The following is a 6,791-nucleotide window of genomic DNA, read 5'->3' as shown; positions in this document are numbered from 1 at the left end:
ATACAAGCAGGGTTCAAATCAAATTAGGTACAGTAATGGTGTCAATATTGACTGCCGAGTGAATCTGAAGTGTATCCAAGGGTCCGTCCTGTGAATTAGTAAACCAGCCCTGAACTTGCAGTAGCCAGTGGGGTCCTTGTAAACCAGAGGACCCCTGGCCACACTCGCAGGACCACCAGTGGGCAGGGACGTCAAAGTGTTGGTGCTAATGCAACATTCACCAAAGCCTGAGTCAAATCCTAAACTGGTCCTGAATCCAGCCTTCCCAGCGCCTGGGAGTGCTCCATTTTTGGATCCTTTTCCAGGGTTTGTTCAGCAAAAGAGCCCTCTCGGGAGTGGGGATCGCCTGCACACAAGGACAGCTGTAAGAGCTGCTTTTACCACAGAGCCTGAGGCACAACTGATAGCAGGTGATCAAATGGCTCACGCTAAAGGGACTCCGGGTAAGGTAAGGAAGGAGTACTCCAGATCCAGAAGAGCTGTAACTAACTGCTCTAAAATCAATCTGTTTCCTTCTCCCTGTTCTTCTTTGTGCTGTACTGCTTTCTTCAAAGGCAACAGTTAAATTCCTTGATGCTGACTCAGAAAGGAAGGCCTTTTTCAGCTGCAGTCTACAACCGCATCCTTGCAGCACCTATTTACTTTCCCCTGTAAATGGATTCATTCATTAGCACAAGGCTTTATTTCAGAAAGCTTGCATGCCGCCTCCTAGGGGTAAAAAGGCATGAAGGAGAAACGCCACGGGAAGTGGCATGAACCCGGTGACTTGAGCACCCACAGTAGTGGAAGGTGGAAGGCAGCTCAATACCACAGCTGACTGAGGAGAGGGGACAGTGGGACACTTGCTAATCCCCAGTTAGAAGGCGGCACTCAGGAGTAAAGGACTAAGCAAGCTATAAATAAGAATAAATAAATAAAAACGACGAAGAACATTCTACTCAGTAGGGCTAACTCAGCTACAACTATATCCATCTAAAAGGCTAGTAGAGTATTATATAGGAAGTGTGTAGTCAGCTGAAATTAGAAGCTTGGTGCTCTTACAGACATCATTGCTTTGGGCAGAACTGTAGCCATAGTTCACAAGCCTTACTTTAGCTTTATGCTTGCTTGCTTTTTCTCCATTTTTCTTGGGGAAGAACATGAAGTAGGGGAACAGGGAGGATGGCAGATGAGAAATTGCAGTGGCAGAACATAATTCCAGATGGGATACAGCCAGGGCACCAGCATTTGTGCTTTATAAAGAGGATACGAAGAAAGGGGAAGAATTACAGACACGTGTTTGAGACTCAAAGTTCATTCCCATGCTCGAGTCACCTTTCTGTCCTTCCCTCCTGTTGTGAAATATTTAGAACGTATTGCAAATATTTAAAGAAAAAAGCCCTTGCAAACAGTTCAAAACCTTTACTTTTAAATTAACCAGTACAACAAAGCCAGCAGGGCAAAGGGCTGGTAACAAAAAGAACGAGGGTCTGGTGTTAGACCTGTGACCGTCCTAGGAAGTGATTTCTAGGAATACAAAACCAAAGCTGTACTTTAGACTGACATAGTGCTTGCCTGTACGGTCCTGCCTGCTTCGTTTAGCCAAACGGAATGGAATCGTGGCAAGTTTGGACAGATCACTTGCTGTGCACGTTTATAAGAATCAAGCTGAATGGCTGTGGTTTGGAGACCAGTAATCTGCATCTTCATCTGTAGCATATGTTCCAGTCTTCAGAAACTTCCTGCTTTTATAACCACCCCTCTGCATTTTAAGCTCCCACCTAAAGCCACGCTTCAGCACAGGTTCTAAGGTTTCTTTTCACTTTGCATAGTGTAATACTCAACCACAAGTATCTTGTAAGAAAGATATGAGAGCATTCTTGAGAGAGATGGAAGAAGTTCAGGAGGGAGACTGAGAAATGTTTTTTTTTCCCTTCCCCCCTGCCCCCCCTCCACAAATGCTGACTCTCAACCTCATATGCCTACATTTCAGAAATAAAGCATCACTGAATGAGTCTTGAGCAAGACCATTTATATTAAAAGGCTTTTACACACATATCACGTATTTCACTATGAAGTTTTAATACAACAGTTTGTTGTGTTGTTTTTAATTTATTATTTAAAACTTATGGAATTGATTTGTAATACAGATTTTCTTGGATAATCAAAGCTGATGGTGTTTGGGGGCATGTATTTTCATATTCAATATAAATATCAGGCATACTGCCATCATCTATCTTAACTGCATATTTATCTGTTTTAATGCAATCATCTCCTGTCTTTTGCTTTAGACTTTTAATACTGCCTACTTAAAAAATGCATAACAAATTAGTCTAACAATAATCACCAACTAATAAAAAGACAAGTCCCCAATTACACCCTCCTAATAGATTTGCCACTGAACTGTGCTTTCAGCGACTAGAATAAACCAGAGGCGAGAGTGGTTTGGAGCACCTGCCCCCCTGCCTCCTCCCAGCCCAGGAGCCACCGCAGCATCCCCACCTCTTGCGAAACAGATGCTGGTTTTGGAGTGTTTAAGAAGCAGGGCTCTCCAGGCAAGGTGGGTAAGAACTCAGTGGGAAATGTTAATGCTCTACCGATACTGAACCAATGGTTTCACGATGCCTGAAAGGTGCAATGGAAAGATTTTTCTGCCTCTCAGCAGGAAAATTCCTCCCCAAAAATCTGCCAGGTGCTCTTTCTATGCTCTTTCCCTATTTCAGGTTGCCTGACCCATTCATAGGGTTTTTGCTTTATCATGTTTAAATGTTTTTCTTGAATTGTGCTTATTTTAAACTTTGGAACTTAGAAGTCTGCTTCGTTAATTTGTAATTTGCTTGGTTCCCAAACCATTGAGCGCTGAAGGAATAATCAGTTCTTGTGAAAGAATAATCAGATCTTGTCTTTTTCTCCTCGGTTTCTCTCATACCTCCTTAACGAGGGCAGTTTCTCACAGCACAAACCCAGGTTCGAGTGCTCTGGGGTAGGCAGGCTGCCGAGGTGACACCCCACTGGACAGCCATCCCAGCGCCAAGTAAAAAATAGAGGGGACAGGAAGCGGCACAGATTCAGTTCTGCTCGGCTTTTATCTTCTGAAACTGTCAACGGGAAGAAGCTCCTCGGAGTGCTGTGCTGCTCCTGCAGGTTGGGCCTCTGGACAGAGGAGAGGTCATCCGCACTCACCATGAATGGCTACCGAGTCACCTCTGCAGTGACCGTACCTGCTTTGAACTCCAGCATTTTACAGCAGGAACATTCGTTTACATACTCTGTAAACTGTCAGCCAGCCGTGGCTCTGTGGAACTCTCAAAGACTTAAAGAAATGCCGTGTAGTTTCTCACAGTGTGCATGCATGAGGTTAGCTTCCACCTTTTTATCCTAAGTAAAAGGTGGAGTTACCTGCTGGCAAACGTCTCTGCCCTGCAAAGCGAGGGAGGGCCTCTGCCTCCGTATGTGATCGTGACGCACTGCTGCACTGCGAGCATTACCAGCTAGGTAAGGACAAATTAGGCAAAAATATTGAGATTTATACCCACAAACTGACTACTGCTCTGAAGATTAAAGTTTGCATGAACACAAATCCCGTATGTTCTCACCAGCTCTAGCTTTGTCTGTTGTAATCTTTCCCAGCTCTTCCTTCTAACGATGTACTGGGATATGGAGTTTGAGTCATCAGTCTGGCACTGGGGAGAAAACTGCCTGAAGCGTAGGCAAAATTCCAAACTCCCAGCACCGCTGCAGCCAGAGAATAAACATGTACGTCTCCTGGCTGCTCCCATCACCTGCCTAACGTCAGCAGGTTGGCAAATGATTGTATGCAATCTCATTTCTGTGATTAGCAGGGAATGAAGGGCTTCAGGTCTGTCCTACTATAAAACTGGATGGAGGGTTAAGCTGAAAATGCTGAAGAACCCCACTCCGTACACAGCGTCTCCTTTTTCTTGCAGCCAAGCATGTATGTGGGCATGAGCTCACAAACTCGCCTTAAGGTGTTTAATGGGATACAAAAAAAAAGTGTCTTACTTCTTCAGCGGTTTTCATTCATGACTTAGCAGACATTATATAAATTCACAGCTACCAAAGTGATCCAGTCACCTGGAAGGAAACCCCCCCAGCATTGCCAGTAGCACAGCTCTGGTATTGTGACAGATGCTGATTCTTGAATCAAAGCTTGACCTTTAGGGCTTTCAAACTGTTCTGGAGAGATGAGGAAAGAGCCTCTTAAGATCATGTAGCTGTATTAAAAGGAAAGCACCTAGGGAGTGGAAAATAATAATAAAAATCTATGCAGGAACTGTGTGCTGCTAAAATGGACTCCAAGCCTGAGAGCAGGATGTTTCAGGCAGCAGCTGCAGAGGCTCCGATACGAACCAGCGGAGTAGCTGGCTACGGGAGGCTGCTGGGGGTGTGGGATTTCCATGTGCTTCTGTAATACCACAGAAGAAAATACGTTTTAGAATAACATTAACCCTACTATTATCTACTATATCATTTTCCATCAGAGCTCCAGAAACTGATGCTTGCTCCACTGATTTCATACAGGGTAAAACGAACCCATATTTAATCCAGATAGTTTAACTTAATTTTTTATTTCTTACTACCAGAACAGTACGAGTGAATGTGAAAGCTCTGCTCACTCTCTCACAAGTGCTTGCCACCACCACGGGATATGAGGTGCTGTGGTGAACACCTGTGTGAGCTACCGTAAAACTGAAATCAGCGGCTTGCAAGAGAATTTACTGTGGCAACTCTATTTTCACTTTGGAAACATCACTGACTTGCCTCGCCTTCCCTGAAATCTGACATTTTCAAATTCCAGGAGAGTCTTACAGAATTAGAAATTTCATCTATTAAACTTGTCCATTACCTGAATCACAGATGATATCTGTTGGCCAGATGAATGCAGAGATTTTTGTACCGCACCTTGTTCCCAAGAACCCTTGACACAGGATTTGGGGATTCCTGGCACCTTAACAAGCATCTGAGTTTTGGGATTTGTTTGATTGATTTTTTTAAAATACACGTTGTTATAAATAAGATGTTTCAATGAATCCAGATCAGGGTCCTCCAGATTAATCAGTGATCCTCCCTGAAACTGTGGAACCTTCTGAGATACCCTTAAGATCCAGATGTGTTAAACTGGTGGATTTTCTGTTCAGAGACGTTGCGCAGCTGCACATCAGGGTAACTAACTTGATGCATGTATTTCTCTTGCCAAGATGCTGGAATCTGGGAAGTACAGCTTGTAAGGGAAATGCTCTAGTGTGTTAGACGAAAGGCTTTCAGTTGTGGAAGATCAGTAACCCCATTGGTGACACCAGATAATCTGGAGATACGGCTGTGTTCTGGGCAGCAGGTATAAAGGCCAGGTTTGCTGATGCGTGATACCTTACCCTGACACTGCAGGCTAGCTCGGCCAGTCTGGACTGACTCATGAAAACAAGCTGTTCTCTATCAGATTCAAAAAGATAAAGATATTTCCAGATCTCAAGATCCACTTTCATTGATAGAGTCCATTTTGTTCCATTTTAGCCTCGTGACTGTAAAACTGCTGAAAACCGAAAGGTGTTAGAAAACAGATGTTTGATCTTGCGCTGAGCAGAGCCGTGTTCTGTGCCCTGGGGACTCACTACAGCTTCAGGCAGACCTCCCTGCCCAAGTTACGCAGCAGGCACTGCATCCGTCCTGTGCAGCAACAGAAGCCTGAGGCTGCACACCAAGGTGCTTCTGATCCACTTCACTAAAATCTGCTGCAAAACCGTAGCTGGATATATACACAAAAAAAGCGTTCTAGCAATTTTTTTGCTTTTAATTCAGTCATAGCCAAAAAAAGACTGTTTAATTTGAAACAAGAAGGTTCACACGCTCTCTTAACCCAAAATAACTGAAGGCCTAAATTAAACAAACCTAAATATTTTGGTTACTATTTCTGTGCCACAAGCCTGTGTTTTCAAAGCCACAAGTGCTACAGTTTCCACACCTGTTTGGGCACACTAGGAGAGTCAGTCCAAGATGATGAAATTACAGGGCTGTGTCTTAATTGAAAGGAAAATTCTTCATCTTGGAAAGCCTTGGATGCAGACTTAAACCTTCTGTACAACAGCAGAGCTAGTGAAGACAGACTCATTCTGCCTAGAATCAGTGGCCACTAAGCGTGTCCGTACAGCGGCCGGGATCTGCCATGCTGCGCTTATTTACAGCGAGCTCAGGGATCCACCTCACCGTTCGCACACCCCCACAGCGCGGTCTCGGGGGCTCTTCCCCGCTGACAGCAGGATCTTCCCACCCAGCTCCAGCCCAGCAGGGACTCATCCCGGGCGCTGGAGGAGGACACGCAAGGGGAGGTCCTCACCCTGCAGCATCGCACTCCAAGCTCCCCCTCACCTCCCAGCGAGACCAACCCAGCACTGGGCAGAGGTGAGCTGAGGTCCCAGGAGAAAGCAGATCTCTGTGGGATCCCAGCCCAAGCAATCCAGAAAGATCAAAAAGGCACTCTTCTCTTCTGGCCATACAATAAAAACGGCACCGCAGAATTCCAGAGGCCAGCCTGGCCGATCTGCCCGCGAACCGGCATAAGGCATGGTGGAGGGGCAGCCTGGCAAGCACAGGGAGTGTTTTGCACAGAGCATTTTGCACAGAGCGGGGTTGTTTTTTGAAAATGAAAATGAGAAAAACAGCTTAAAGGAGGACAGGCTTTGCACTTTTTTCTATCCTGACCAAATGAAGGCAGAAAGGCCCTCTGGAGATGCACTGGCCATCAGAGACCACAACCCGGGCTCCAGCCAGGCTGCCAGGACCTCTTCTAACCAGGC

The sequence above is a fragment of the Falco cherrug genome, chromosome 15 (genome assembly GCF_023634085.1).
Source record: "Falco cherrug isolate bFalChe1 chromosome 15, bFalChe1.pri, whole genome shotgun sequence".
Lineage (NCBI taxonomy): Eukaryota > Metazoa > Chordata > Aves > Falconiformes > Falconidae > Falco > Falco cherrug.
The sequence above is the reverse complement of the archived record's forward strand: the minus strand, read 5'-3'. Positions refer to the sequence as shown.